Source organism: Salvia miltiorrhiza, chromosome 3 (assembly GCF_028751815.1).
Source record: "Salvia miltiorrhiza cultivar Shanhuang (shh) chromosome 3, IMPLAD_Smil_shh, whole genome shotgun sequence".
NCBI classification, from domain to species: domain Eukaryota; kingdom Viridiplantae; phylum Streptophyta; class Magnoliopsida; order Lamiales; family Lamiaceae; genus Salvia; species Salvia miltiorrhiza.
The window spans coordinates 41,304,647-41,316,784 of NC_080389.1; positions in this window are offsets into that span (position 1 = coordinate 41,304,647).

Here is a 12,138-nt window from a genome sequence, read left to right on the forward strand (position 1 = left end):
CATTTCAGTGTAAGAATTTAGGCCAATCTTGTGAGCAAGTTTGGCCTTAGTTAGTTATTGACTTTTGTAACTTGGGATATTAAATGTTTGTTTGTTTGTTTTTTTTTTTTTTGAGAAAAGATATTAACTGTCGTTTGTTTTCACACAAAAAGTTAATAAAAGAGTAATTTGAACGGTAATGTCGCCGTTCTCTTTGTTTCTTTTAGGGTTAATAGTGTTTTATGTCTCGAATTTTCAGTGTGTTTTCATAAAATGTCACGAACTTTTATTTTCTCCTATAAAGTCCCAAATTTTTAGTTTTTTTTTCATAAAATGTTCCGCTATACAAAATTCATTGACGGAAACATGATAAAAAAATTCAGAACTTTCAGCAGTTTTCAACAATGGTGGTTCCTAATATGATTTTTCAACAATAACGGTCTCCAAAATATTTCTTTGCGAGAAAATTAATATTTTTGTCACAGAATTTTGTATAGCATGACATTTTATGGAAAAAATTGAAAGTTTGAGATTTTTTAAGAGAAAATAAAAGTTTGGGAGACATTTTATGGAAAAAATTGAAAGTTTAAGATTTTCTAAGAGAAAATAAAAGTTCGAGACATTTTGTGGAAAACGTTGAAAGTTCGGGACATAAAATACTATTAACCCTTTCTTTTATCCTATATGCTTAGCTTGGAAAATATAAAGCGAAAATTAACTTTCGTGCTTTTCACAATTACTATATCTCAATACATGCAAAATTATATTATTTTAACATTCTATCCTACCATATACTCATATTTCGGCCATTTATGATAATCGAATCTAGGCTATTGTCAAGAGTTTTCCAATAGTTCATTTGGATTGTCAATCAGATGGTGAATGTCCTAAATTGCGCGTGAATATTTTGTAACGCCACTTTCGAGTCTGAATTTCAATGTCGAGAATGAATTTAAACTCCGTGATCTTAGAATTCACTGACTATCAATCTATATTTTTAATTTGATCGTCGGACGTCCTTTAAGCAAGCAATTGACTTGAGTCGGGAAAATTGATGGTACAATTTTAGGGCTTCTTGGTTGTTTGAGGTGCGATTCCAACATCAAATCTATACAAGGATTAGTAAAATGGTTTTATGGTATTGTAGCTTAGGTCAAGAAGATTCCGCTTATGTTCTCAATTTCAGGAGTTCAAAATTTTTGTAGGCCACTAACTTAGGGCGCTTTGTAAAATTAGGCCACATTTTTCGAGCTTGTAAATTTGAGCAATTTATTATTAATTTTGGCGTAAATGAGCCACATTTTGGGCCCGATCGAGCTATTTTGCACGTGAGACGTGCGTGACTTCACAGACTCATAGTTGGAGCCCGAACGCTCATATGAAATTTTATTTCATTCTTTTATTTGGTATATTTATACACATGTAAAAATAAATAATAAAATAATCATAATTAAAAAAACACAAATAAAAAAGGAATTAAAAAATATTTTAAAAATACATTAAAATATACAAATAATTGTCTTTGCTCGACGACACGGAATATATATGTTCCTCAAGATATCCTAATGCACCGTGTAACAAAATGTATGTTCCTCAAGATAACAATAATCATTTATATATTTATAAAAAGACATATACCTATGTTTTTCTCTTCTACATGACAATCTAAAATCTCACTATTTGAATTTTTCTCAAATTTCTTTTATTTACACTTATTCTTATTATATACATTCTCAAATGTATTAATGGTGCGAAATATGCGAAATGGATAGTGAAAGTCAAATGTTAGCCACCAATTTAATTAAGTTCAAAATTTTTTGTAGGCCACAAAGTTAGGGCACTTTGCAAAATTAGGCCATTTTTTCGAGCTTTCAAATGTGGGCCATTTATTATTAATTTCGGCGTAACTAAGCCACATTATAGCCCGAACGGGCCCAAATGTTGCTCATTTACGCCCAAATTTGCAAGTCCGAAAAAATGTGGCCTAATTTTGCAAAGCGCCCTAAGTTAGTGGCCTACAAAAATTTTGAACTCCAATTTCAACGAGCAATGATTGCATGAGTCATAATCTATATAATATATAAAAGAGGTGTTTAACGTAAAAAAAATTCCACCAAAATTTTTCTCTTTATTTTTCTTTTTTTGTATTTTGATTACACCAAAAAAAATTCCACCAAAAATTACACCATAGTCAAACAAGTATACAAGAAAGAGAAAGAAAAAAAAAAGGGGGAAGGACGTGTGGGTGTGCTGGAGCAGCATCTCCCACCCCTAGCTCTGCACCTTTTTTGCTAGCACACTCAAGTGTGCAGTCTTTCAGCTAGCTTCCCCATATCAGCCCCATCTAATCTAACCCACACATCAGCCACCCTATCTCTGCATTCTTCTCCCTAGCACACTCAAGTGTGCATACCACATCCAACAACTCCTTTTTGTTCCAGACTTCAGCAGCTATTAACCTCCATTTCGTTCCCATTCCAAACTTAGAAAGTTTCAGGACAGCATGGGCCTTCATACATTCTCTGCCAGGAGGTAAACTTCTTTAACTCTCTTCAACTCCTCTAAGATTTCACCTGCATTAATGCAAAGAACATTCATTTCAGTTCAGTTCAATCATTCCATTTCGTTAAACTCAACGGCAATCAGCCAACCAACAGTAATTCCCAAGGTATTAATTCTATACCAAATATCCATTTCAGTTCGCATACATACCAAAGTATGATCAACATCTAATGACAGAAAACCATTGTAGACATAATGGACTTAGCAAAGCTGCATTCTTTATAGTACAAACACCAACTACATCATGATTCATTCATGGTTACCTCACGCTATAGAACTTAGCAGAACCACCAAATATACTCTCGTGAGCAAATGGCAGTTTATATGTAGTTTTAATGTGCATAACTGAGTTTATACAAACAAGAAGAGATTACGCCTTGTCTTTAATTCGCGTTGAGAGCCGATAGAAAGAGGGTCGAGTTTTTACTTAGCTTTAGTGTGAGGAGTGGGCGACTGCCTGCTCTGAATCGGAAACGACGCACCTCCGCTCGGTCGGAACGGCGACGGCGCGACGAGGCAGAACCTTGCTGCTTGTCGGAGCTCGAAGGACCGAAAAGAAAGAGCCGAACGTCGGAGAGGCAGCGGCGCCTCAAGACAGTCCAGCAACGCGGCGAATCTCGCCGGCCATCCAGTCGCAGCGGTGGCAGATTTTCGACGGCAAGGAAAACTAGGGCTCGGTGTCGAGGAAAGAGGATTAGGGCTCAAATCTTGGGGCGACCTCCCCTGATTTTGAGGTCGCACCGTGTAACAAAATGTATCAAAATGTATGTTCCTCAAGATAACAATAATTATTTATATATTTATAAAAAGACATATACCTATGTTTTTCTCTTCTACATGACAATCTAAAATCTCACTATTTGAATTTTTCTCAAATTTCTTTTATTTACACTTATTCTCATTATATACATTCTCAAATGTATTAATGGTGCGAAATATGCGAAATGGATAGTGAAAGTCAAATGTTAGCCACCAATTTAATTGAGTTCAAAATTTTTTGTAGGCCACAAAGTTAGGGCACTTTGCAAAATTAGGCCATTTTTTCGGGCTTTCAAATGTGGGCCATTTATTATTAATTTCGGCGTAACTAAGCCACATTATAGCCCGAACGGGCCCAAATGTTGCTCATTTACGCCCAAATTAATAATAAATGGCCCAAATTTGTAAGTCCGAAAAAATGTGGCCTAATTTTGCAAAGCGCCCTAAGTTAGTGGCCTACAAAAATTTTGAACTCCAATTTCAGCGATCAATGATTGCATGAGTCATAATCTATATAATATATAAAAGAGGTGTTTAACGTAAAAAAAATTCCACCAAAATTTTTCTCTTTATTTTTCTTTTTTTGTATTTTGATTCTTTTTAAAAATCATCAACTTTGATTTATTAAAAAATATTTAACATGGATGTTAAATTAAATATAATGACAATATCTTTAATTTAATGTAAAAGTTATAAAAAATAAATTTAAACCCAATAAGTTGTTATCGTTTAAAGTCGCAATTTTTTTTCCTCTGTCATCTCTATTCTCTTGTCTATTATATCCTTTCTCATTTCTCATTTTCTTAATGTCACCGTTCTTTTTTTCTCTTTCATTCATTTTTCCATATTTATTTTATACTCATATTTTTACCATATATTATTTTTTATATTTTATTATGTATATTTTTTAGTTTAATTCAACTAAAAAGATGAAACTTATATTTGTTCATTTTAAAACTCTTTAGCTTAAAAATATATCTTTAAAGGTCAAATTTATATTAGGGTTAATTGCCGAAAAAACCATATACTTTTTCGAAATTTGGTTTTTTCCAATGACAAAAAAGACCTGAACAGAAATCCATGAATTGAACAATTTATTGCATTTTTCCCCCGCGTCTATTTTCCGGCGAAATTGAATCCGAGGTGGCAATCGGAATTCCAGCGTGTCATCGCCGGCAATTGAACGAGACGACGCCGTTTTAATTTTAATTAAACGACGTCGTTTTATGTTTTTTTTACAGTTGAATTAGAAAATTTGAAATTAGGATTTGGGAAACATTTGGTGTCGCGATTAGGGTTCGTCGAGCAAAATGTCGGAAAGCTCGAATTCAGGAGCTTTGCAACCGCCTGCACAATGTGGATGTCGAATACCAACCGTCCTTCGTGTATCTCACACCGAGAAAAATTCGTTTCGGCGATTCCTTTGTTGTAGAAATGTAAAGGTTGGTGTTTTTTTTTTGCATATTTGTGTTTTGGGTTGATCTTGCTGATAATTTTGTAGTATTATAGGGCGATTGTGGCATGTGGAAATGGGTGGATCCTGAGCTATCGCCGTATTACAAGACCACTGTACTGAGGTTGAAAGCTCTGGCCGAGGACGGTGAAGCTGGAGATGGAAATTCCGATGGGTTGTGTTTTGCTAAATCAAATGATGGATAATCAATTTGTGTTGATGAAGTGAAGACTAATCTGACAAAATTGGAGAATTCCGTGAAGAATCTTGAATGGAAGATCCGAGCTTTAGTGATTTTGTGTGTAGCTTGTGTTATGGTTGTTTATTTTGCCTAATGCAATTCAATGTAATAGTTATGCCAACAACATTGTTTTGATAATCAATGGAAATGAAATGTTGGTTTGTTTGAAATGTTGTTGTTCATTATCATTGGAAATGGAAATGTTGCTCTTAACTTGTCCCTGCTCAAAAACCATAACTTAGGAAATGGAATGGAATGCTCAAAAATATGGAAATGGAATGCTCAAACATCTGGAAATGGAATGCTAAAAAATATGGAGATGGAATGCTCAAAAATCTGGAAATGGAATGCTCAACATCTGCTCAACAATCTGCTCAAAACTGGAAATGTGAAGAAATCTGGAGAGATTCTTGCTCTTAACTTAGGAATGCTAAAAAACCATAAATGCAGAGCTTAATGACACCAAAAAACTGGAAATGGAATGCACAATAAAGTGAACAAATCATATCTCCAAAATGTGAATTTCATAAATGCCAACTTCAGTACACAACTTCACAAAAAAACACCAAGTTTGTTTACATATTCCAACTTCAATACACAACTTCACAAAAAAACAAGTTTGTTTACATATTTCAAAAGCATCAGTTCAAACATCAATTTTCACCATCTCCTGGAGCTCTAGCAACACTTTCTTGTGTTGTCACCACATTAGTAGTAGTTCTTGGTCTTCCCCTGCCTCTGCCCCTAGCTGGAGGTTGAGAGGTGCTTCCTCGAGTGATTCCCCTAGCTGGAGGTTGAGAGGTGCTTCCTCGAGTGATTCTACGCCCTTGGAAGTAGACATTTCCAGTTGCTAAGTTCGTGTACACTCCAACTCCTTTCTTGGAGAAATTTAGTTCCCTTGAAATGATGGCAGCTGTAACACTACTTTGAGCTGTGGATGGTGCTTGGTTTGGTGCTTGAGAGGTTTCTTGGGCTGGTGCTTGAGAGGTTTCTTGGGCTGGTGCTTGGGAGGTTGAGGGCTTGTCCTTGCTTGGCCTTCCTCTTTTCTTCTGTGTAAATAAGAGTGCAAAAAGTTAAGACTATATGTTGTATGTAATGGAAACAATGATGCAGAAATAGAATGCTACCTTGTCAGGTTTAGGCATCTCGACTTTTTCATTCTTGCAAGTCTTGGAGTTATGGCCTTCCATGCCACAGTTCTTGCATCTTATCACTTGACCATGCCTTCTCAGTTTATGGGGGTTCTTGGGGTCAATCTCCTCTGCTGCTCTCTTCCTTTTTAACTTAGGTCTACCAGCCATCCTCCTAACCACTGGAGGCTTCACAGTGAACCCCTCTACTTCTGGCCACAGCAAATGGCCATTAATAGGCTCTACACCAACCTTATATGCCTCCAAGTATTTACCCACCGAATAGTAGTCATCAACAAAATCACTCACCTCTCTCCCTATATATTGGATGGCACAGATGTCATGTACACAAGGCAGACCAGTCAACTGCCACACCCTACAAGCACAAACCCTTTCTTCTACATCAACTACAAATCTATCCGCATGCAATTGTACCTCAAACTTACAACCAACAGCTGGAAATGCTATACAATTCCTACTCTCAAACCTAAGTTTTTCAAGCTTTTTTCTCACATTTGGACATATTCCTTCAACACTATCTTTGACTAACTCTAGCTTCTTCACTTGTCTACTCATAATAGAGGTCCTAATCTCTTCACACATATGGATTATGTGTTTACCCCTTGCATTTAATATGAAACCATTAAGACCAATTATTGGCCTACATCCCCTTATAAACCCACCTATCAACTGTGAAATGCCAATATACAAGCCCTTGAAAATGTTTTCTTCCCCAACAAGCAATTCATACCTGCCATCCTTGTCAACCCTCCTAAGTTCAGCTAAGTATCTCCTTAGCATACCATAGTGCTCATCCACTGAGCCCATCACCATCTCTCTAGCTAAAGACCTAGCTTTATACAGCCTATCAACACCAACTCGGGTACTAAACCTCTCCCACAAGTCAGCCTTCAATTCTTCAACTGAAATGTTGGGCCTCAACCGAAAGATATTGAGATACTTTGTGGCAATCCACTTCGAACCCACCAATTTGTTGCTCATATCCCTACTGCAAGAATGATTCTTACCCAAAGTTTTTATCTTGAAAGTCTTTGTAGCACCAACAATAGACCCATAAACTCTCTATTTACAGGGAGGTTTGCAGTAGGCTTCGCATTGATCAGCACTCACTCTCTTGAATCTAATATGCTTTCCATTCTCTATAGCCCACGTCTTCAATGCATCTCTACAAACCCAACCATTGTCAAACCTCATGCCTAGTTGGAATTCTAAGGTTTTATGATCACAAGTAGGATCATAAACCTTTATATTAGACTTAAGCTTATTGGTCTCAGCATCTAAGTCACTCTCATCAGTATTAACATACCCATCACTCTCTTCATACTCTGAAATATTCCCACTCACCTCTAACTCATTGAAATTTTGCTCTGGATCATCAATGTGACTAAAGACAGGATCTTTCTCTCTTATCTTCTTCCTACTCTCCTTTAACTTCTTCATACTCTCATTTAACTCATCATCTCCTGAATTTGTGTCACCTAAACTGACTTCAGTATCCCCACCACCCTCACTCTCTACAGGATCATAGTCATCATCCTCACCATCCTCACTCTCTTCCCCATTATAATTGTCTATCAAGATCTCATCAGGGTCCCTGCCCTCACACTCCCTAATTACATTTTCAAACTCTCTATTAGCAGCACTAACACCAGATATATCCCCACCCTCAATGAAAACATCTACGTGCCTGTAATCATCACTAACATCACTTAACATTGACATAACTCATTTATCATCTACAATCTCTTCCCGGGTACTATTTTTCAGTTTCACATACCACAAGCCATTCCAGTTTTTTATACCTAGCTTATCTACTTCATCCTTGAGGTCAAAATAGCCGAATAAATCTAAGTCTAAGCCATACCTCCCAACTGCAAATCCTCCCACGTAGCAATCGATTCCATCCTTACCGCCATTGATTTCTTCAAATTGACCTCCATAGTAGAGCAATAGGTCGAAGGTGCTGCTGCAAAAAAAGGGGGGAAACAATAATAAAAAATCTACACCAAACAAAGCAAGGTAAAAAAGAATTCAATGAAGCCCTACCTATTTGCCATCACTCCAACGACCGAGAGAGAGGAATTCTCTTTGAGGGACCACCAAGTGACTGTGTACTTACAAATTAACTTAGTCAATGGTAAAAATTTAAGCTTTTACAGTGGTATTGACCCTGAAGATGGAATCTGTAAAAAATCGCAAGAAGAGAAGAAATTTCGATGCTTAGGGCTGCTGTGAGGGTTTTGGGTTGAGGTGAGGTGGAAAATTAGGTGTTAGGGTGAGGTGGAAAATTAAGGTTAGGTGGCAGCCACGTTGGATCGGACCTCCATCGGAGATCGCCGGAAAATGGACGCGGGGGAAAAATGCAATAAATTGTTCAATTCATGGATTTCTGTTCAGGTTTTTTTTGTCATGGGAAAAAACCAAATTTCGAAAAAGTATATGGTTTTTCCGGCAATTAACCCTTTATATTAATATAAATTTATAGATAAATAATCATACGCGCACACACACACACACACACACACACATATATATATATATATATATATATATATATATATATATATATATGAATTTCAAATAAGATTTAGATTTATTAAATTTTTAGTATGTTTTTGTATGAATTTTTATATTTATTTATATTAACATATTATTATTATTATTAGATTGATAATTACATATCTATTAAGCATCAAAATGACTTATTGGAAAATCATTAATTGGAGAACCATTATCGATACTCTTTAAAATTAAAAATTAAAGTAGATTGAAGAGTTTAATTTTGTAGTAGCACGTCTATTTAAATTTACTGAAAATTGTTTACACTTTATTTTTAAAATGAACGACCCAAATCTCATGTTCAACCCTTCATTTTTTCACTTACCCACTGATGGGGAGTAAAATATGTGTGAGTCAGATCAGACAGCAATGAAAATCTCAACCCTGGAACCGAAAGAGTAGAGAAGACTCAGGACGCTATCTGTTTAGCCCTATTTTGTGATGATTTTGTGAGTTTTCCTGCTGTGCATTCGAGCTCGTTTCATACCTTTGTGCTTTATTTTTCACGTGCTCGATGATCTTTTGGATGTACTATTGTCGCGTGCAGGATTCGCGAGTTGCCGAGCGTTTTGGCATTCTTTTCGAGCATTTTCTGGAGTTCGGCTCACGGCGGCCGCCGCCAGGCGGCGGCCGCCGTGGAGACGGCGGCCGCGGCCCCACGGCGCGGGCCGTGCACATTTTTGGTGAGAAATGCGAAGGGCGCTCACGGCGCCGCCGCCTCACGGCCGCCGCCGCCCCTGTGCAGTTCCGGCAGTTACGGATTTCACCTTTAAAATCCGATTTTTAGGGTTTCATTCTACGGTTCCGACCCCAGCAGCCTCCAGACGCAATTTTATGCTTTTTCCCTTAGTTTAGTTAGATAGAAACATTCTAGATACTTGTGGATTCCGCTAGATCGTTGTTTACATTGAATCGATTGTAAGTTCGCAATTTGATTAGTTAATCTTTACAAGCTTTCTTGTTATTGCATTGCCTAGATAATTGAGCACTTAGATAATGATATTTGATTTATGCTTTTGATGTTTTCATCGCCTAGATAATTAGTGTTTATGATTGTTGATTTACTATTGCTTTCTAGATTGCTAGTTAAAACCCTAGGTTTTTGGCTTTCCTGCGTTCTTAATCTGCTTCCCATCTTTCGCCTAGATAGATTTATATGCTTTCTGTTGATTCTGCATTAGATAATTTACAAGCTTTATTTAATTACACCTAGAATTAAAGAGAGAGTGTCAGACCCAATTACCCGATTAGAGTGTTTAGGTTTTATTTCTGTTTCTTGTGAGTAGCACAATTGAAGCCCTGCTAAGCCTTCCTTGAGAGACGACTTGAGTCACCTTACCACCCTAGGACGACCTCGTATAAATTCGAGTCCATCCACTAGGTGTTTTTGGATGAGTCAAATTTTGGCGCCGTTGCCGGGGAAGGCTTTAGGCATTTGATTGTGTTGCATTGTTTTCCGTGTTTATTTTTGTTTCTTTCTTTTGACTTGGTTATTTTCTCCCTCCGGTGCGTTTGATTTGGTTTGCTAGTGTTGTGTATGCAAGGTCGCCGTAGCTTGAAGAGAAAGCTAGTGCCTTACTTTGACAACATTCACCGACCTCGTGAGGTCCCTTTAAGCCTGGAGGAGGAGTCCGAGTCCAGTTCGAGGAACTTTGTGGAATCACAGTCTCAAGAGGGAGACCGTGACGAGAGAATCGCTTCCAATCCCATTCTGGAAGCCATCGAGGATACACCTCCTGTGCACTCGGAAGGAGAAGAAGAAGTTCGGCCTAATCCTGACCAAGAAAACATGGTAGAGCAGAACGTACAGTATATGGGGGATTTTTCCAGGCCTGTTATTGGGACCACTAGCACTTCTGCAATAGTGTTTCCCACGGCGGTCCGGAATTATAATCTGAAGCCCAACGACTCAAACTTGCTGCCGCTCTTTCATGGGATGCCCAGTGAGGACGCCTTGCAGTTCGTCCGTGACTTCTGCTCTCAAGTGAAAACCTTCCCACTGTCGGGACTCACCGAGGATCAGTTGAGACTCAAGTGCTTACCTTATGCACTCAAGGACCGAGCTAGGACGTGGTTACTGTCCCTGCCGCCGAACTCCATCACCACATGGGGAGAGGCATGTGAGAAGTTCATGCTCAAGTACTATCCTAGCCACAAGACACAGGAGATTAGGAGCCAGATAATGAACTTCATGCAAGGAGCTGACGAGCCTCTCCACGAGGCTTGGGAGAGATTCCAAGAGCTCCTCCGCCAGTGCCCACAGCACCAGTTAGCACCCGTCATGTTGATGCAGTTTTTCTATGACGGATTGATTCAGACGGCACAGTTTATGGTGGACAGTACAGCAGGGGGCAACATTGCCCGGAAGACAGCTGATGAGCTCAAGGAGATTTTCAACACACTTGCAGCGAGCTCTCAACAGAAATCAGTTAGAGGAAGGAGGGTTGAAGCCAATGCAGTAGCTCCCAACAATGAGCTTCAGAAGCAAGTAGCAGAATTGATGAGGCAAGTTCAGCACCTCAAGATGAACCAGGCAGAAGCCCCACCAGTTCACGCGCCACCAGCAGAAGGATGTGGAATATGTGGCGAATTTGGCCATGGAATTAACGCATGCCATCGAATGGGCGAATTCCCACCTGAAGGACAAGCAGAAGTCTATGCTGCTCAGGGCTATCCGGGGAGGCCTCAATTTGAACAGAGGCCCAGCTTTAATCAAGGGCAACAAAGCTCCAATTCGGGTTGGAGAGCTCAGCAGCAGAACTACAATCAAGCTTATCAGCAGCAGCAGCCCCCGCAGTATCAGCAGTATCAACAGTTCCCTATGCAACAAGGGAATTTTCAGCAGCAGCAGCAATACCAGAATGCTCCTCAACAGTTTCAGAAGCAAGCTCAACCGCAGAAGCCGTCTCTCGAGGACACCATGCAGTCCTTTATGGAGATGACCAAACAGAACATGGAGTCTCAGAGTGCTACCATCAAGCGCCTCGAGACTACAGTTGGGCAGCTAACTGGAGCATTGAATCAGCTGCAGCAAGGACAGCCAACGGGAAAGTTCCCAAACCAGGATCAACAGCCGCATCAAGCTCATGCCGTCGAGGTAGTCAAGGACGAGGCCCCAATAACCATGGGGAGATGGAGAAGCAAAACTGTGCAGGCAATCAAGGCTACCCAATGCCCCAGTGAGCCATGGCCACCCGTCACTGTTGCACGAGACCAATCACCACCCAAGCAAGGAGATCCAGGTAGCTTTATTTTGGATATTAGCTTAGGTGGGGTTGAAAAGGTGTTTGGGATGCTTGATTTGGGCGCGGCAGTCAATTTGATGCCGTTTGATATTTTTGAAAAATTGGGTAATACAAGGCTGAAAGGCACGAATTTGAAGATAGAGCTAGCTGACGGCTCTATTAGTAGTCCACGGGGCCTTGTTGAGGATG